We start from the raw sequence: 21,795 nt of genomic DNA, 5'->3' as shown, positions 1-21,795 counted from the left end.
CCACCAACAGGAGTTACAGTTTGGGAACGAGGGTCTACATTATGGTCAGAACCTTCTGCGTCTGGTCCTGGATCCGACTCATAAAGATTCTGGGCATCAGTGCAGATCATTTCCTCGTCTGGATTCACAGAAGCTCTGGAGCCGACCTCTGATTCCCAGGCTATAGTATGAGTAAAGAGCTCTGCAGACTCAACCATCTCTTCTACCCCATACTCAGACAGGCTGCTGGAGACTTGGGAGCTGTGAGGAAGCAAGTGCGATTGGGGTGACACCTCTGAGGACTGGAGTATTTGTGATGTTGAAGTTGAGGTGAAGGAGAGCCCACTTAATGGAGCACTTGATATCCGTTGAAGCACCTGCTGTTTTTGTGCCTCATCTGGAATTTGTAGCGATTGGCGTGGCCGTAAGAAAGGGATCTTATCACATTGTCCGCTAAAAGAAGTAGACATCTTAGTTTGGCTGGAAGATGGTCTTTCTTCTGCAGATGTTACTGTTGCTTTAACACCTACCCCACGGACACAACTTTTTTTTCCCTTCCCAACACGCCTATTCCCCTTTCCACCAGCAGCAGGCCTTTTTCCACTCATTTTGGTGGTTAACTAATTGACAACTCTGGAGTTGTTTGCACTAAAAACAATGGATGGGAACCGAGCAGAGCTGAGTGGCCAAACTGTGGTATTAGCCCAAAAGTATTGGCTGGGTTAGATGCAGTAAAACAATTTTATTACATACACAGGTGGTGGAGGTTAGTATAGATGGACTAATAGAACAAGTCCCACACACTTCTACAAGCCCAAGCCCAAATATTTTTTCAGAGCTAGATGCAGATAAAAATTATTTTGAATTTGCAACCTGGTGGAGGTTAGTATAGATGGACTAATAGAACAAGTCCCACACACTGCTACAAGCCCAAGCCCAATTATTTTTTCAGAGCTAGATGCAGATAAAAATTATTTTGAATTTGCAACCTGGTGGAGGTTAGTATAGATGGACTAATAGAACAAGTCCCACACACTGCTACAAGCCCAAGCCCAAATATTTTTTCAGAGCTAGATGCAGATAAAAATTATTTTGAATTTGCAACCTGGTGGAGGTTAGTATAGATGAACTAATAGAACAAGTCCCACACACTGCTACAAGCCCAAGTCCAAATATTTTTTCAGAGCTAGATGCAGATAAAAATTATTTTGAATTTGCAACCTGGTGGAGGTTAGTATAGATGGACTAATAGAACAAGCCCCACACACTGCTACAAGCCCAAGCCCAAATATTTTTTCAGAGCTAGATGCAGATAAAAATTATTTTGAATTTGCAACCTGGTGGAGGTTAGTATAGATGGACTAATAGAACAAGTCCCACACACTGCTACAAGCCCAAGCCCAAATATTTTTTCAGAGCTAGATGCAGATAAAAATTATTTGGAATTTGCAACCTGGTGGAGGTTAGTATAGATGGACTAATAGAACAAGTCCCACACACTGCTACAAGCCCAAGCCCAATTATTTTTTCAGAGCTAGATGCAGATAAAAATTATTTGGAATTTGCAACCTGGTGGAGGTTAGTATAGATGGACTAATAGAACAAGTCCCACACACTGCTACAAGCCCAAGCCCAATTATTTTTTCAGAGCTAGATGCAGATAAAAATTATTTTGAATTTGCAACCTGGTGGAGGTTAGTATAGATGGACTAATAGAACAAGTCCCACACACTGCTACAAGCCCAAGCCCAAATATTTTTTCAGAGCTAGATGCAGATAAAAATTATTTTGAATTTGCAACCTGGTGGAGGTTAGTATAGATGAACTAATAGAACAAGTCCCACACACTGCTACAAGCCCAAGTCCAAATATTTTTTCAGAGCTAGATGCAGATAAAAATTATTTTGAATTTGCAACCTGGTGGAGGTTAGTATAGATGGACTAATAGAACAAGCCCCACACACTGCTACAAGCCCAAGCCCAAATATTTTTTCAGAGCTAGATGCAGATAAAAATTATTTTGAATTTGCAACCTGGTGGAGGTTAGTATAGATGGACTAATAGAACAAGTCCCACACACTGCTACAAGCCCAAGCCCAAATATTTTTTCAGAGCTAGATGCAGATAAAAATTATTTGGAATTTGCAACCTGGTGGAGGTTAGTATAGATGGACTAATAGAACAAGTCCCACACACTGCTACAAGCCCAAGCCCAAATATTTTTTCAGAGCTAGATGCAGATAAAAATTATTTGGAATTTGCAACCTGGTGGAGGCTAGTATAGATGGACTAATAGAATGATGCTATGCCCAAAAGGTTTTACTTGGCTAAGTGCAGTAAAAAAAATTGTATTCTATACACAGGTGGTGTAGCTTGCAACACAGATAGGCTACTCCACTGACTAACACATACTGCAAGAGGCCAAAAAGGATTTGCTTAGCTAGATTTAGCCAAATGCTGTGAAAAAAACTTGCACAGCACTGGCACAGACCTGCCTGGCAAAAAGTGATAGGAATTGATGTAACCTAGCCCTCAAAAGGACTGCAATTACAATTAGTCCCTACTCCCAACCAATCTATTTAAGAGCACAGACCTGCCTGATAAAAGTGATAGGAACTGATGTAACCTAGCCCTCAAAAGGACTGCAATTACAATTAGTCTTTACTCCCAACCTATCTATTTAAGAGCACAGACCTGCCTGATAAAAGTCGTAGGAAATGATGTAACCTAGTCCTCAAAAGGACTGCAATCACAACTATTCCCTACTCCCAAGCTATCTGTAGATTTGTGCGATAATTGGCTTGAAATTAACACTCAAAGTATAGCGCACACAGCAACAGCGGTGCCGTCTAACACGCAGCTGCAGCAGTGAGAAAATGGTGGCTACGTGGAAAATGGCTGGGTCTTATAGGGCAAGGACATGTGACACACACTGCCAATGACACATGCCCTTGCTTGTGTGAAAAAAAGCAATTCGCTCCGTGTGTGCGCTGCTGATAGGCTGACAGATTGCACTTCCCCACTGTAAATGCGGGAAAGAGAAAAAAAAATGGAGATCTTCATTATTTCTGCAGAGATCCATCCCCTGCCCCTCCCCCCGCCCCGCTGTACACTCAAACTGCGTATTGACATAAATTTTCAGCATTACTGAGAAAAAATCCAGTTACGCTTTTGGTGCACGAACAGTTATCGAACATAACCTCGAACAGCCGAATTTTTTCCAAATTGTTCGTGTTCGCCGAACGGCTCGAACACCGCCCAAAACAGCTCGAATTTGAGATTGGCGAACCGTTCGAGTCGAACACCGCTCATCTCTACTGTAGTCGTTAAATGTGGCATTTTGTGTTCAATTTGGAGAAAACACTTGTTATATTGGTTGTATGGAGCTAGTTACATAGTTCTTGTTTGGTTTAGGCTATGTGCCCACGTTGCAGAAATGAAGCATATTTTTTACGCTTCTCCCTGGCGGGAAAATCGCATGCGGATTTTACATGCGGTTTTCCCGCCAGGTAGAAGCGTTTGTGAGGCGTCTTTGCAGTGTCTTTGCATGCATTTCCGCATGCGGGTTATCAAGCACTTCTCCAAGTGATTTAAGCATCACTTGTAAAAGTGCTTGACAACTTGTTCACACTATATAAATCCATGCAACCGGCATGGATTTATATAGTGTGACCAAGTAATAGTTAAAAAAAAGAATCAGAATGGTAAAAAATAAAAAAATAAAGTTTATACTCACCTTCCGATGCATTCTCTGCCCCGTCCGGAGTCTTGAGCGGCTCACACTGTTGTGTGCAGGACCTGCGGTGACGTCATTGAGTCATGTGATGGGTCACATGACTCAATGACGTGGCAGGTCCTTCAGACAACAGCGCGATGGAGGGAAAACATCAGAAGATAAGTATAAACTTTATTTTATTCTTTTTTTTACAGGTTCTTTGGTACCCAGGTCTGGATGAGAGCCTCCTCTCATCCAGCCTTGGGTACCATCCGCACATTGATTCCTCATGCGGAAACGCAAAATTAATGAACATGCTGCGGATTTTTGACCGCAGCATATACGCTGCGGAAAAATCCGCAGCATGGGCATTGACATTGCGGAATGCCATTGGGGACCATGGGGTGCGGATATACATGCGTTTTACAAGCGTTTACGCTGCGGAAATTCCGCAGCATATACGCTTGTAATACGCAACGTGGGCACGCAGCCTTATTGCAAACAGCAGAAAGTTTGTAAATTTTGGAAATAAACCTAATTTGCAATGGGTGTTGAACATATTTAATTGCACCTGCATAGAGTGAGGTTAGTTCTGCTGCTGTATTTATTATGCTGTTTCCCCCAGATATAATTTAATTACTGTTCAGCTGGTCTGTTTGCATATTATAGAAAATAAGTTCTGGATTAGTTTGTTGCCTGCTAAATGTATTATCTTACTATGTCACCATCTGTTGGCTAGTATTTGTTTGCCGCTCTTTTTCATTCCAATTACGTTGGTTCAAACTGGGCATGGCCATTGCATGGCAGTTAATGGGTCATTTGCTCTAGGCAGCCATTTTATAACCAGAGTTACTGTGAAACAAGGACCACTTGTGCTGGGCTTGTAAAGTTATCAACTTGTGACTAGCAGCAACTGACGTCAGCGGCTTCAGAGAAAGTTACAGTATTGTACCGAAAAGTATTATTTCTCTATACGGGTTTAAATAAACCAAGTCTTCAACTGTACCCATGCTGTGGTTCTACATTTGAGTGTGCGGACGCTGAGTCCTGTCTGTTCCTCATCTTGGGTACGGAGGTAGGAAAATCTCACAGCTCCTTATCAATCACTCCATTCGCCCTATGTGGAGACAGAACAGTCAGAAATTGTCTTAGAGTCCAGTTGTAGTGTGTGACTTATGCTTGTACACCAGAGCGCAGCTGCATCTCACACAAGAATCTGTCTAGCAACAGGCAAGTTGGAGAGAGAGGCACAGCACATCTGCTGTAATCTACACTTGACTGGAAGTCTTCTGCAAAATTCACGAAGATGTTTTCACATTTAAAAGAACCCTTTGTTAGCATAATTAAAGGACAGTTTATGAATGTGCAGTTTCACCTCAGATCACACCTCTTAAAGAGACTTTCTGCGTATTTTACCTCAGATCCCTATAACAATTTTCCACGTAGCAACGGTCACCCAGACTGGAAACCCTGCAATTCACTCAAAATATTTTGGCAATCTTAATGGAATAACCCATAGGAGCTGTGCAGTAATTTTTGGCACCCAAAAATCAAAATGGACAAAAAATGTCCCACACAATCTCCCGGCACTGAAATACAGCAAGTGCAACCTGATTCTCAACTTTATGAAGAGAAGGAAGCAGAACCCACACTTGCAGCAGACCAAATTGCATGACCAATACGCTCTCTCAAACCGACGCTAAAAGTAATTGAAAACTAACATACTACAAAAGATGAGCTCTGCAATAACCTGGAAGGTCTATGGGAATGAGTCGCCTCCTTCATGTCGGGTTTTCAACACTACAAAAGTGATGCAGTGAGTTTACGAGACGCTATTATACGGCTGAACACAGCTCACGAAAGATACAGCAGACTGTCTGCAAGGTATACAACCTTTCTAAAAGACTCTAATATCGATGAAGCCTTGTTGGAGCTAAGCAAAGCAGTATCAATAGAGAAAGAGACGCCATGGTGCAGCATGTTAAGGATAAAGCAGAACTCTATCACTCATTTGCAAGAAACGAGATTGCATAGATCAAATTCATCTAAATATTCTGCTCAGTCATATAGATCATCTTGCTCAAGAAGTCCAGTCCTGAGTGACAGAATACTGGAGGCCTGCATAAACGAGAGCAATCCAAAGTAAGATGTTCTTTCACAAAAAAGGAAGCATATGCAAAAGCTCAAGCCAAGAAAGCAGAGACGGACAGAGAAGCTCAAGCCAAGAAAGCAGATGCAGAAGCCAAAAAGCAGACTCAGAAGCTCAGGCATAAAGAGAGAGCAAGCAGAAGTAGAGGCTCGGATAAAGATTCTTCAAACAAAGATGGAAGAAGCAATTGCACTAGCAAAGGTAAAAGTACTTGAACAAGCATTGAGGCAAAGTCTTGATCCAGTTTGCCACCACAGGATGAAGACAATCTAGTTGATTGTACCAGTGACTATGTGCTGAAACATTCATCTGCAATGCCCCCTATTTTCAGCACTGTTCATGCTGACAACACTAAAACGTCCAAATCAGCTCTACCTGTGGTGCCGGTGTCGCCCACAGTACCCGCACAAACCCAAAATCAACACCCCGATGTGCCCTCTCAAGGACAGGTATAATTGCAAGATGACCACAAGGTGCTTTCTGGCCCGTTTCTACAGCTCAAACAGTAGTCATCAGAACCTCCAGAGGCTAAACCACAGCTCAACCCTGCAGCAACATCATTCTGAGAACTTCTCACCCCTTCACAACAGACAGCTTATATGCCCAAGGGGCACCATAATTTGACACGGCGACAAGGAGTGAAAAATCAGACATGGTGGTTTGCCAGGTTTAAGGTGAGCAGAGAGCTAATCAACACCCGTCTCTCAAAATTTGATGACGGTGCTGAGAACTACAGAGTCTGGAAAGCAACCTTCAAGGCTGCCATTGTCGACCTCAACACATCTGCTGAGCAGGAGTTCGATCTCATGATCAAATGGTTGGGCCAAAGCTCTACAAATCGTATCAAGAGCCTTAGGACTTTCTATGTGGTACAATCTAAAACATGCTTTAACACTATTGCTAATTATAAACAGGAAATTGCACTACAAAATTTAGTCTTCATTCAGTCACAACTCTTTTTTGCTTGTCTCTTGTACTCCTAAATCGGATCATCTCTTACAATTGTCTAACAGTAATCTACAAGGACTGATGGATTCCTTTTTTCTTGATATCTTTTCTCCATAGCTGCAATATCTTGGAGAAATCTCTCACCTTGCTCGTCGCTCACTGCTCCTCAGTTTGATGGAAAAAAGTCTTGATGCAAATCTAAGAAAATAAATCTTTAACGACATTTTACAGCCAAGATCCTTTTGTGTTTTGAGGAGATTTTCCACCAACTCGTCATCGTTATTTGCTCTTGAGTGCCCAAAAAATTAGTTACCACTAATGTGAATTCTACCCATGCAGCCTTTTCCTTGCCCTGCACCAAACGGAGAAACTCCTCATCTTGAAGAAGTTTACGAATCTGAGGTCTAATAAAGACTCCTTCATTTATCTTTGCTTCACTTAACCTTGGAAATTTATCAATGAAATACTTGAATGCTTTTGCATTTTTAACTATTTCCTTTACAAAGTTCTTTATTAGGTCCAATTTGACATGCAATGGGGGTTGCAAAATCGTATGTGGGTCAACAAGTGCTGCATGCAGGACATTTTTACTCCTTGGCTGAAGCGAATATTGGAGAGGTCAGTCTCTTTTATTGTAGTGAAAAGAAAAGAAAGGGCGCATGTGTAGACTCACAGGGCTATTTAAATAATTTAAAAAGTGCCAGTACACTCACCTGTGATGGTTGTGTACGTCTACACAACCAAGATTAAGCGTGTGATTAATGAGGCTCCGGGTCGCCTCTATTTGTAGTACCGTCCTGTCGGTGTTTGCCTCGCAACTCTGTGCTCCTCAAGTGGTCACACGATCCTGCTGGACCAGATACCACGTCACCGCAGGTCCTCAGTAGTTTAACAAGGTGGCTGGATAACCGCAGGTCCTCACACATCCAAATATGCCCAGCTGCTCCTGCCACTTTGGCTCCGTATGGAGATATATCACAAGTAAACAATGGTGCAGCAGTCTCAGGGAGCGCCAAAGGAATACTGGACAATTTAATAGATGTCAACCGACTTTTATTCTTCCTCCAATACCACTGCCACAACGCGTTTCAACGGTCTAAGCCGTCTTCATCAGGTGGGGTCTTTTATTGTAGTGATATTCTCTTGCACAACTATCCCATTCACACAGAAAGCAGCAGTACTTTGTGTATCCACCCTGGAGACCAAGTAAAAGGGCAAACACTTTTAAGTCACCACAGAGGGGCTACAAATGTTGGTCATAGTTCAGTGACCCTAACAGCTGTTTCATGTTGTCATAGATTTGTTTCATGTGGACTGCATAACCAACTGGAAGTGAAAGCAGCGTATTACCATTATGCAGCAAGACGGCATTTTGGATGAATTGATGAAGAGCCTCATTCCTTTGGATTATAATATATCTTCAGAGCTTCCATTAAACTGTTGGTGTTGTTGCATGCCACAAGATCGCCTTCCATGAAGAAGTAATGGACAAGATCTTTGTCAAGGTTGTGGAGAAAAGAAATCCAAACATCGCCCACTAGGAGAATCCACTGCTGTAACCCGGAATCTAAGAGCTCAGCCTTACTCTTCTGCAGATCCAAATTTCTAACAAGATCATTCAGTTCACTTTGTGTTATAAGGTGTGGGTCAGTTGAGGTTGCTGACACAAACTCAGGGTCGTGAGAGGAAGATGCTTCATAACACCAAGCACCCCCTTCTTCACTTGACTGAAAATTTTTCTGGCGCTTTTGGAAGCGGCAGTCCTTCTGTATGTGGTACTGCGTGTATTGCAGATGGAAAGTTTGGATACTGTAAAGTCCACTTCTTCCGTGAAACTCCTTTCCTAATGGGGGGCACCATGCAGAAATAGCAATTGGTAGTGTGATCGGTTGGCTCTCTTCCGATCATTGAGACTGCAAAAAGCATAGATTGCCTCTTCCCATGCAGATGTGATGCACATCTATTGCAGCATATGTGTGGAGTCAAACTCTTGTCCTGATTTCCTATTCTGCAGCCAAAATAAGGAAATAAATGTTTAAGGTCATTTTACAGCCAAGATCCATATATGTTTTGAGAACATTTTCCACCAACTCTTCATAGTTATTTGCTTTTGAGTTTCCCAAAAAATTAATTCCTTATCATGGTAGTCAAGTTTTGCCTTTGTGACGCAAAAGTGACTTCTCCGCATATGTAGCAAAAACTATCCACTTTGTTAATGCAAGAACGAGGCATCTCTGAAAAAAAAACATATAGAAAGATGTCAATATGCTAAGAAACTAAGCTAAGAAATCCTAAAACTGTTTACGTTACACAGAGAGCATTTATAAAAGTAGGTGATGTAACTGTAATTAGGATTACGTCATCGGAGCTGAGTTGGCGTTTTTGATTGGTCACCCTATGATGATAGAATACTGAAGGCTTAATAGACTAAATAAATGAAGTAATAGACTAGCTACTAACAATGCAATAATGATGACGAGCCTGCCTGAAAGGTGTCATAAGAAATTAAAACCTCCTCGGGATCTTGAAAATTAGAGCCAATCAGCAAATTTAGCATCATATTCGTTTTCCGCACCACAAAATTAGTGAAGTTCAAATGTTTTCATCTCTGAACTAATTTAGCTGTAGAACAGTGTTACATCTGTAACACAAAATTGGTGCTAAAACAGTATTTTAGTGGAAAAAAAATATTTTTTAGTTTTCACATTTAAATGTTATAAAGTTTTGTGACTCGCCTGTAAGTTAAACATGCTCAGTATACCCCTAGATTAATTTTTTGAGGGATCCAGTTTCCAAAATATGGTCACTTTGGAGGGGTTTCTGCTGTTTTGGCATGTCAGGGGGTCTGTAAATGTGACATGGCATTCAAAATCTATTCTAGACAAATTCACGCCCCAGAAAGCAAATAGCACTCTTTCCTTTCTAAGCCGTGTCATGTGCCCAAAGAGCAGTTTTTGACCACATATGAGGTATCATCATGTTTGGGAGAAATTGCTTAACAAATTGTGGGGTCCATTATCTCCTATCATCCACTGTGAAATTAAACATTTTAGCAGAAAAAACACAATTTTTGCTTTTACATCGTCTAAGGGGTAACGTTTCTCCTTCTGGAGAGTGACATACCAGCTCTGGCATGTTGAGGTAAGGAGGCTTATTCGCCATGCAATGCTCCTCTGGGAAATGTAATATGCAAATTGCCTCTTCTTAATGTGGATACCCTCAAATGAAAGCTGAAAGTCTGAACTTCAACTGCATCTGAATTGTTTTGTATAAAATTCATTGTGGTAATGTCTAGAACCAAAATTAGAAAAATGTTGTCTCTGTCCAAATATATATGGACCTAACTGTAGATTGCAGACACCATGTATTATTTTCAGAGTCCCTGAGGTACCAAAACAGCAGAAACCCCCACAAGTGACCCCATTTTGAAGATTAGACCCATCAAGGAATTCATCTAGGGGTGTATTGAGCTTATTAATCCTGTTGGTGCTTCACAAAACTTTTTAAAATATGGATGTAAAAACATGCAAATTGCCTCTTCAGAGAAAAAGAGGACTTGAACTCTATAGCGCCACCTATTGGAAGCAGCAATCCTACAAGTCACAATCAACCCTATAACGAGTCGTGCAGCCCGAAAACCGTGTCTGCAAATTGAGAATCTGGTTTGGCTTTTATCCTAAGTCATATTGCACGACTCGTTAAAGGGTTGATTGTGACTTGTAGGATTGCTGCTTCCAATAGGTGGCGCTATAGAGTTTAAGACCTCTTTTTCTCTGAAGACAAACAGCAACTGAAAACCACCGCAGTGAAAGCCTGGCAGAGCATCAAAAAGGAGGAAACACAGCGTCTGGTGATGTCCATGAGTTCAAGACTTCAGGCAGTCATTGCCAACAAAGGGTTTTCAACCAAGTACTAGAAATGAACATTTTATTTACAATTATTTAATCTGTCCAATTACTTTTGGTCCCTTTAAAATCAGGGTGGCACATGTTAAGGAGCTGAAACTCCTAAACCCTTCATCCAATTTTAATGTGGATACCCTCAAATGAAAGCTGAAAGTCTGAACTTCAACTGCATCTGAATTGTTTTGTTTAAAATTTATTGTGGTAATGTCTAGAACCAAAATTAGAAAAGTGTTGTCTCTGTCCAAATATATATGGACCTAACTGTATTCCAGCCAAATTTACATTACAAATACCTGTTACGGATCCGGGTGGTGGAACCTCTGTGCTGTGATACAAGGAGGGACCATAGGGGCGTAACTAAGTGCCTACCCGAACCGACCCTGGCCACACAGCGGCTTAGTCGATTCCGTGAACCAAGAAGGGACCGCGAAGGTGAACCATGTGCCACTCTGGGACCGACCTTGTGTGAGAGCTGGTGACTCCCACGGGACTGATGGCCAAGCCGACAGGCACAGCTGATGAGCACTGCTGGCAGACAGGCAGGCAGGCATGGCAGATAGACAGGCTGGCAGGCACGGCAGATAGACAGGCTGGCGGGCACGGCTGACAGACGGGCAGGTGGACACGACTGGTGGACAGGCAGGCGGGCATGGCTGACAGGCTGGTGGGCACGGCTGATAGACAGGCTGGCGGGCACAGCTATTAGGCAGGGGGGCACGGCTGATAGACAGGCTGGTGGGCACAGCTGATAGACAGGCTGTGGGCTGAGGAGAGTGTTAACACACAAAGAACAACCTTGCACAGGCACCTCCATTTTGGAGGAGGTGCCTTATATAAGAGCAGTCCTTTGGCCATTGGCCGGGGACTCTTTAGGACGGCGTGCGCGACCCCTTTAAGAAGGAGGGAGCGCACGCGCGCGCCCTAAGTAAAGTGCCCTCGGGAACTGCGTGTGGTGCGCGCACCCTGGGTGGAAGCAGCAGGAGCGCCGGAGGATGCCGGATCGGGGATCGGCGTCTCTGCCCGACAGGAGGCAGAGACGCTGACGCTACAATACCAAATGTCATTTCTTCTTTTCTGAGCCCTGCCATGTATCCAAACAGAAGTTTTGAAGCAAATGTGGGTATTACCGTACTCAAAAGAAAGTGAGGAACAAACTGTGGGGTCCACTTTTTTGTGATACCTGAAAATTTTGGGACTAAAGCAACATTTTCATGAAAAAATGAAAATTTTCAATATGACGACCTAATGTTATCAAATTCTGTGTAGTACCTTTGGTTTCAAAGTCCTCACTATCCTTGAGGGGTATAGTTTCCAAAATGGGGTCATTTATCAGGGGTTTCTGTTGTTTAGACACCTTATGGGCCCTGCAAATGCAACATGGTGCCTGCAATCTATTTCAGCCAAAATTGTGTTCCAATATTCAAATGGTGCTCCTTCCCTTCCAAGCCCTGCTGTTTGTCCAAATAGAGGTTTCTGATGACATTTGGGGTATCAGTGTGCTCAGAAAAAAATAGGTAACAAATTGTGGGGTCCATTTTCTCATGCTACACCTTGTAAAAGCGAAAAACTGGGGCTAAAGAATCATTTTAGAGGAAAAATTACAATTTTTTTTTCATTTGACTTTGCATTTATTCCTGTGTAGCAGTTGAAGGATTAAATTTTCAATGTATAGGCCAGTCAAACTCCATTTAGATCTGAATAGGTCCCTAAATAAGCAGGTTTTCTAAATGTCTTGACAAAATGAAAAATTGCTCCTAAACTTTTAACTTTTCTAACATCTTAATAAAATAAAATGACGTTTGAAAAATGATGCAGATGTAAAGTAGACATATGGGAAATGTTATTTATTAATTATTTTGTAAAGCATGACTAACTGGTTCAAGGATATAAAAATTGAAAGTTTGAAAATTGCAATTTTTTCCCAAAATTCTGATAGTTTCACAAATAAGCACAAAACATATGAACCTAAATTTACCACTGACAAAGTACAATGTGTCATGAAAAAACGATCTCAGAATCACTGGGATACCAATTTAGAGGTATTACCACATAAAGTGACACTGGTCAGATTTCAAAATTTTGGCTTGGTCATTAAGGTCAAAATTGGCTATGTCACTAATGAGTTAAATAAAGATGTGTCACTTTTTTATGTGGATTTTTGTGGAATCTGCACCAAACTTGACAATAAATTCAAAAGGCTGCAATAAAAAAGGGTAAAAATGCTTCAGAGACTCTTCCTAACCAAATCAAAATCTATGTCAAAACTGAAAACTTCAATGAAAATCTGATATCTTCTATATGTGTTTGCGATGTCTTTTTCAGGCAGATTCTGCCAGGAAAACCACCTGAAAAACCTCTCAAAAAATTCTCAAAATAGTTAAGATTTGCATTTATATATAAAAATAGACTTGCTGTTTATATATAAAATAGACTTGCTGTGCATATATTCAGGCTTTTGATCAACTTTTACCCACTTCAGGTTTCTAAAAACGTCACGCGTTAACCATATGCACCCACTGTAAGGTAATGGATATATGCTATATGTTTCTTTGCAGTGGCCCTCTGTATAGGAAAGTGCAATTTACTGCATTTATCCATATAATTAAACGGTCCAGCCACATACCTGCCAGACTGAGGCTAAAGATCACACTTTTGCCCTCTGTCTGGCGAATGGGGTCCTATGGCAACATTACAGTATACATCAGGAAAAGGCCCTGACATATACTGTAGGCTAAGTGCACACATGTAGTGTGCCCCAAGCCTAACCCACACATGATATACCACATGGTTAAGCTCTGAAGTCCTTGTTTTGAGCTAAAAAAGTAAAGAAATTATAGTCAAACAGTTTATTAGGAGGATAAGCTAAGTTAATAACCTGACGAGAAGAGTTTATTTTAAACTTCTTTAAATTTAAATGGTTACCCAACTGGGAAAAAAACTTATTGGGAATTTGGAAAGATTAATTTTACAGTACTTCTCTAAGATTGAATGAAGTTGAGGACAGCTGGTAGTGAACAGAATGGTACTAAGCACTATAAGGACAATATCGACGTACAGGCCAACATAGTGGTGTTCCACTTCCCCAAAGGTCATGCCAGAGATAAAGGGTGAATTTAAATTTCTTATATATTGTAAGAAAATTCCATTATGAATGCAAAAATCACATGGGATACACTTGGCAGGTACCATTGGGTATTTAGAAACTATGAGAAAGATTGATGTAAATACCACTTGGAGAGAAATATAAGGACACAATAGCTGATAAGTAATAACCAGGAAAAAAATATTTTTCAAGTGTGGTAGATGAATAACCCCAATGCACTCTGCCATGTGCCTTCTCCACATCAAGATAGTAGCGAGAAGGGGTCAGACAAGAATATGCCACATCCATGATGTCAATAAAATATCCTCCAAGAGCAACTTCTACAAATGATTTAGGAGCAATTTTGTGATGAACAATGATTTTTTCCAGCATGATGGAGACCATCCCAAGGCAAAAGTAACAACTAAGTGGCTCAGAGAGCAAAACAATGACATTTTGGTCCCATGGACAGGAAACCTCCCAGATGTCTTGACTTGAACTCAGGATCTCTTGTGCACCAGGTGGCAGCTCTTCCCTCTGAGCTATTCAGCTCGCTGTATAGTTCCTTGCTAAAAAGATACTAGTACCTGTGTTGTTCCTGAGTGGCTCCACCCTGTGTTGTTCCTGATTGACTTCATCTTGTGATTTCCTGATTGAACACCCGATATAAACCTGGCCTGGTACCTCCTTCCTTGTGAGATTATTGAGCTCCCAGCCTTTAGTCAAGCTTTCCTTTAATCTGCTACCTCATTCAAGACTATACTGCTGTTCCTGTGTACCAACTTCTGCCTATTCCTGACTATGCTACCTGCTGGTGCTGCCCTTAGTGGTTGCAATACCACTACTCCAACCCAGGTCAGTTCCTAACACCAGATCTTAATCAAATTGAACTGTGGTCAATCCTCAAAAAGTGGATGGACAAACAAGAACACAGAAATTGTGATAAACATCAAGCACTGATTAGACACGAATGGGTTGTCACAAGTCAGGATTTGGCCCAGTATCTGATATCCAGTTGCCAGTGCGAAGGGCAGAAGTCTTGTAAAATAAGGGACAACACTGTAAATATTGAGTCTTTACATAAACTTGATGCATTTGTCAGTAAAAGTATAAAATCTTATGATATGCTCATTATGTGTCATGCCTGCAGGTGGCACATGAGGTTTGTGGACCCACTGTGCCGTTGGGCCGGGCTTACCTAGGAAGGGCATAGCGAAGTGGCTACTTGGTGTTCTCTGGAGCTTCTGATTGTGGAGTCGGGCTTGAGCTGCAGTTAGCCGCTAGGTACCACTCCTAGGCAGTCTCCGGTACAGCAGGGGTCAGGTACGCAGACATGAATAGGACTCTGGCACCATTTAGACTACTAGGCTCTGGATCCGCTGCAGAATGATTACTGACATGGAAACCGACTCGGGCTCCATTCAGACTACTAGGTTTAGGATCCACGGGTAGAACGGTTGCTGACACAGAGTCTCAGACAGGACAGATTCGGAGACTGGTTTTAGTAGTTGGATATAAGGAGTTCACGGATAGGTACACCTTGAGACACACAGGTGTCGGATACTGGTTCAGGTACCCCTGGGGTGATTTCAGGGTTCAGGCACTGGCCATGCAAGGACCAAGGCCTTCGGGCCCAGGACGCTGGCTACACCAGGACCAGGGACTACGGGTTCAGGACATTGGCCACACCAGGACCAAGGGACCTAACAACTTACTAGCAGTAAACCTAACTCAGTAATGAATTATGTAGAAAAAAGGATCAGAGTTTACCACTCTTTGTAGGTTGGAAGTCCATGGGAGGTGGGTGCCATGACTCAGCAACAATGGAAAAGTGAAAAGAGCAGCACTTCTACAGATTAAGGGCGTCTAGGACGCTGGAAACATGTCAGTTTTTTATCTTTGTATGTCGGGTTTTATGGTATAAATAAATAAAATAGTGCTTTTATTTTACCTAATGAATTAATGTTGCTCCGGCACCTCCCTATTGGGCAGAGGTGCATTATATACTAAATGCCTCTCAGCCATTTTACTATGTACACGCTCCCCCTTTAAGAGCAGATGAGTCTGCGCAGCAGTCACGCCGCCGTGAAATGCTGCACGTACAACACAAGGAAGTAGGGATCGCGCCGAGGACCAAGTCGCATGGCTGGGGCGGTGACTATGCCGGTGTCCCTGCATGGAGGGGAAAGGGGAACCATGCAAAGGCGTCGACAATAGTGTTACATTTTGCTCTCTTGCACTCATTAGAAGCCTTTCACCTTCATATTAAACTAGCTATTGAGCCCGTTCTACGCCCGGGTGGCGAGCATTTTTATTGGTATATAGTCTACCATGCTGGTATTTGTGCTGCCCCCATCCTGGTATTTGTGCTGCCCCATCCTGATATTTGTGCTCCCCAATCCTGTTCCCCCATCCTGTTATGTGCTGCCCTCATCCCTATCCTGGTATGCATAGCACGCCTCATGCCTATCCTGGTATGCATGACACCCCTCACCCCCAATCCTGGCATGCATGGCACCCCTCACCCTCAATCCTGGTATGCATGGCACCCCTCACCCCCAATCCTGGTATGCATGGCACCTCTCACCACTAATCCTAGTATGCATGGCACCCATCATCCCTATCCTGGTATTCATGGCACGCCTTATCCCTATCCTGGTATGCATGGCACCCCTCACCTCCAATCCTGGTATGCATGGCACCCCTTACCCCCAATCCTGTATGCATGGCACCCCTCACCCCCAATCCTGGTATGCATGGCACCCCTCATCCCCAATCATGGTATGCATGGCACCCCTCATTCCCAATCCTGGTATGCATGGCACCCCTCATCCCCAATCCTGGTATGCATGGCCCCCCTCACCCCCAATCCTGGTATGCATGGCACCTCTCACCACTAATCCTGGTATGCATGGCACTCATCATCCCTATCCTGGTATTCATGGCATGCCTTATCCCTATCCTGGTATGCATGGCACCCCTCACCCCCAATCCTGTATGCATGGCACCCCTCACCCCCAATCCTGGTATGCATGGCACCCCTCATCCCCAATCCTGGTATGCATGGCACCCCTCATCCCCAATCCTGGTATGCATGGCACCCCTCATCCCCAATCCTGGCATGCATGGCACCCCTCATCCCAGTCCTGCCATTCATGGCGCCCCTCATCCTGGTATGCATGGCTCCCTCATCCCTATCATGGTATGCATGGCACCCCATCCCTCATCTTGGTATGCATGGCACCCCTCATCCCCTATCCTGGTATGCATGGAACCCCTCATCCCTATCCTGGTATGTATGGTACCCCTCATCCTGGTATGCATGGAACCCCTCATCCCTTTCCCGGTATGCATGGCACCCCATCCCTCATCCTGGTATGCATGGTACCGCTCATCCCTATCCTGGAATACATGGTACCCCTCATCCCTATCCTGGTATGCATGGCCCCTCATCTGAGGGAGAAGTGTGGCGCCGGAGTATGCATGTGCCCATACTGCGCTGTCCGGCGCCATTTTGCTGAAGACACACTGCAAATGTGTCTTCAGTAAAATGACGCCGGATAGCGCTATGCGCATGCGCCGATTCCGATGCCTTCACTCCGGCCCCGGTCTCCGGCCACAAGAGAGGCACCGCGGCAACGCTCCTCTCGGTCAGGTAAGTATGGCGCCGGAGATCGCGGTATGCGTTCAGTGTCTACGCATACCACGATCTCCGGCGCCATACACTCTTACCTGTAACGGCTCCATGCCTGCTTCTGTCTGGAGCCAGATTGCGCAGGCGTGTCGCGCTTGTGCAGTCTATAGAGGCTTCAGACGGAGGGACGCTTGTAGCGTTATATTATAGATGGTACAGGTTGATTTCAGCAGTGCAGGGGTTAATGTGCACAGTTGTGAGCTCCTGGATGCTTTCCTGCATTAAGGCCCTCAGCTGTCCAGTGTTAGCCACTCCCCGCTCCTATATATTCTGGGCTTTGGCTTGGAGTCATTGCTAGAGCTAGCTTTTGCTGCATGGTGCTAGGAATGTGGTGGAGAGTTGTGTTTGAGAAGGCATTTGGAGGATTTAACCTAAGACTGTTGTGTGGTTTATGTTGTGTGTTATCCTCTTCTTCTCCTATTTTGGTTTCCCCCATCCTCCTCTTCCTGGTGTTAACCTCTGATGTTTGTGTGCATATATTTGTATGATTGGTATTTTTCTTTAGCCCTGTTTGTATACCTTGTTAGTCTGGTTGGTGTACTGCCATACACTACTACTCCCCTCTTCCCTTGGTGGGGGAAGGGGACAGACTGACCACAGATTGAGGAGTTCAGACAAGGTTCGTGGCCCCGGCGTCTTCACCTTCAGAAGTAATCCGGGGAACAGGGCCAGTTAGGGTGCCCCTAGCGGTAGGGACAGGGAAGGAGCCGCTGGCCCCAGGATACCTGACAACAGAGTTGTGACAATTACTAAATGAAAGTAATGTGTGATGGGTGAAACAAAGAGATACAAAATAGAGAATATTTAAAATGGCCTTTTTACAATGATGACCATCCCTTAAGATATACTGTGGATGTTAGATTGATGATAGTTTAGTGCGAGCACACACCCTAGGGTCGATATTTTTTTCAGGAATTTGTTTTAGAATAGAAGGTCTAGGTTGGTGATTTTCCACAGGCCCTAATCTTTCTTTGGGGGTGTGGACTAGTCTAGATGGTCTGTAATTACATAGATGAGGGTTTTTTTGAGGCTTGTATTTTGGTAAGTGATTGGGAAAGTTACTTATGAACATGATATAGGCAAATATTTAAAATAAAGCATCCTGATTATTGATAATTGTCAAGTTCGCTTTACTTTACTAAATTAGTGCTGTTGTAATGAGTGTTGCAAGTTGGCAAATAGGACCTGAACATCAGTAGTTTGAAAAGAAAACTCAGTTGATAATACATGGCATATTTGCTACATACACTGATCAACATAGTATTGAAACCACCTGCCTAATCTTATGTAGGTACCCCTTGTGCCACCAAACCAGCCTTTGCTTTCAGGGAATGTCCTCCACAGGTCATTTGAAAGTGTCTTGTGTCACCAAGAATAGCTAAAGATCTTCTTGAAACAATTGCTATCATTACAAATGAGTTTTCAGAGGAAGTTGTTGCTTGTGCACATGAAAACTTTTATATGACCGTTTTCAAGACATAAGTGGAGAAAGAAGCTTCTTGATTAACTTAGCTCTATCGAATTAAAAGGCCAAGTCAACTCCTTCAATTTCTTTGTCATGTTCCTCAACCTATTCTAGAGCAGTGAGGCAGGACATATCACTCTGCTTAAAGAAACCACTACTACTCAAAACACAAGTATAATATAAAGGGGTGTACTTTGTCTGCAACAATGTTTAAGGAGGTGGTATGTTTTAAAGTAACATCCACTAGGTTACATGGTTTCCCAACAGCAAATTACCCGTAGCATCACACTGCCTCCGCTGGTTTCATTTTTACCTTGGAAAAGCGAAACACAAGCACACGTCTCTTTGTTTGTGTTCTGAAACTTTCTATCATAGCGAACATTACGTTTTTCACCAATTTCTGCTAATGCAGCTTTTTTGTGGGATCAAATCAGATGAGTTATAGCACATCACAGCAGGATGATGTTACCTCGAACAGTGACACCGTCTGTTTGAATCAGTGTTCTACACAGAATGGTCTGCCAGATCACGAATGACTAAGAGGGTTATTTTTTGGACCATTTTCTTTTTACATTTTAGAAAACATGAAAATCTGTCAGTGTGCTGTTTTGTTAAATGGGATGTTGCTTGCTACCATGTTACTATCTGTTTCCATGGTGAGGTCAGTACTTTACAGATTTGAACAAAATTGTATAAGCCCATCTACCATGGGCTTGAGTCTATATTCTAACCTTTGTATGTACGTAGGCCTCAAATAAACTAGAGAAGAACAAGATGAAGATATACTTTACTCTAATTAAAAACAGTCTGGCAAAGATGAGTCATTTATAGGACTTTGGAGGTTGTTGAAAACTTTAAATTAAGTACCTCACTTTATGTGTGTAGCTGTAGTGGAGTTCATGTATTCATGAATTGCAGAATGCTTTTGCCAAGTGTTTGTGTCCCTCTCTTCAATATTGAGTATGATCCTCACATGCAGAAATCCCCACACTTACTGCCTTGGCTGTTATCAATGACGTAATTAATGGTTGTCTGATTAATGTTCTGCCACTCTGAATGCACTTGGGAAAAGCATAAAGATACGCTCTTGGCAGCTCCCTTTGCAATTGCTGACCAATGACGTCCCATATGTGTGAGTTTAGGCCATGCTGGCAGTGGCGTACCGCCAATGGAGGCAGGGCAAGCGACTGCAATGTGGCCCGTGAGCCGGCGGGGCCCGGCGTCAGCGCCCATACCTGGCACCCTCGCTAACCAGCCAGCTCCACCCCCTCCCGCCCAGCATTCAACTGTATCGCTAGATGCCGTTACCGTTGAAAGCAATGATGAAGGAGGGAGCAGCATGTGACACTGCCGCTTCCATCCTCTGCGTCTGATTCAGCGGGCACGATGACATCACTTCATCGCGCCACACTGTGTCAGACAGTGGAGCTTCTGAGGTGAGGAGATGTGCTGCAGAGACTGAAGCAGTGGGACCCGTGGGAACATGGAACAGTGAGCATTGTATTTATTTATTTTTAAGATCAGTGAGTACATGGTGCTCATAATACTGGAGGACTGGGGACTGCATTTTACCCTATGAAGGCTGCATTATACTGTGTGGAGGACCATGTGGAGTGCATTATACTCTGTGGATGACTAAGTGGAGTGCATTATACTGTGTGGAGGACCATGGGGAGTGCATTATACTGTGTGGAGGACCATGGGTAGTGCATTATACTGTGTGGAGGACCATGGGGAGTGCATTATACTGTGTGTGTGTGTGTGTGTGGAGGACAATGGGGAGTGCATTATACTTTGTGGAGGACCATGCGGAGTACATTATACTGTGTGGAGGACCATGGGGACTGCATTATACTGTGTGGAGGACCATGGGGAGTGAATTATACTGTGTTTTGAGGGCTAGTGCGGGCCATCATACAGTGTTACAGTATTATACCGTATGTAGGCCCATTATACTGCATGGAGGGCTGCGTCTGGGAGTCACAGTTGGGGGATCATACTGTGTTGGGGTCACCATACTTTGCCTTGGTAGTTGAGGTGGGGTACAATAGGGTCATCATACTGTGCATGTAGAGGCTAATGTGGAGGAATTCACCATGGGGGTATCATACTGTGTTTGGAGGGCATTTTTGTTGGCATCATACTTTATGTGGGCAATGAAAGAGGAATCTAGGACTTCAGCAGGAGGCAAATTACTATGCAAAGGCTGGAAAGTTGTGAGATATGCTCTTCTGTGACCCTGACAATATTTCATTTTTTATTTGTTTTATCTTTTTTTTTTTGGGGGGGGGGATGGGCCCAATTAGAACTTCTGCTATGGGCCCCCATGATTTCTGTGTATGCCCCTGGATGCAGGCTTATCGCAATAGCACAAACAACATGCGGCATGGCTTTGTTGTGTTGAAAAGCGACTCCTAGGACACTTTAGATAACTGGCTGTACCCCTGGTTTCATGACCAAATCAATGTAAAGCAAAGCTTTTAGTGTACCTGGAATTAGGATGGGTGGGAAAGCTACTGTACATTTTCCCACCCCACACCATAATCCAAGGAGTAGGACTGGTGTGACTGTAACACAGGTACTTTAGATGAAGTGACATAGAAACACAGAGCAGCCAGTACAGGGTTAATAAACAGGGGGGATTTATTGTAACAGGGTCAATCTCCGCAGCGAGTAACAGGGGAAATATGGGACAACAAGGGGAGTAGCAGGTAACCGACAATCCACAGTTTGGCTAGATGTAGCAGAGTTGACACGGTTGTAATCGGCAGTTTTACACTTAGCTGACTCTTGTTCCCCACAAGGCAGTTGCCGGCTGATGCCGGTGTTGTTTTCTTCTGGCTTCCCCGCCTAAACAA

The 21,795-nt window shown here is 43.4% G+C and overlaps 1 protein-coding gene across 2 annotated transcripts in view; it reads left to right on the top strand.

Annotated features, from left to right (window-relative positions):
• Window positions 1-21,795, top strand: part of ACY3 (aminoacylase 3) — a 147,611-nt gene that overhangs the window by 114,654 nt on the left and 11,162 nt on the right. The window lies entirely within an intron of this gene.

The sequence above is a fragment of the Phyllobates terribilis genome, unplaced genomic scaffold (assembly GCF_046119375.1).
Source record: "Phyllobates terribilis strain yellow unplaced genomic scaffold, ASM4611937v1 Scaffold_5__5_contigs__length_657084704, whole genome shotgun sequence".
NCBI lineage: Eukaryota > Metazoa > Chordata > Amphibia > Anura > Dendrobatidae > Phyllobates > Phyllobates terribilis.
The sequence above is the reverse complement of the archived record's forward strand: the minus strand, read 5'-3'. Positions and strand labels throughout refer to the sequence as shown.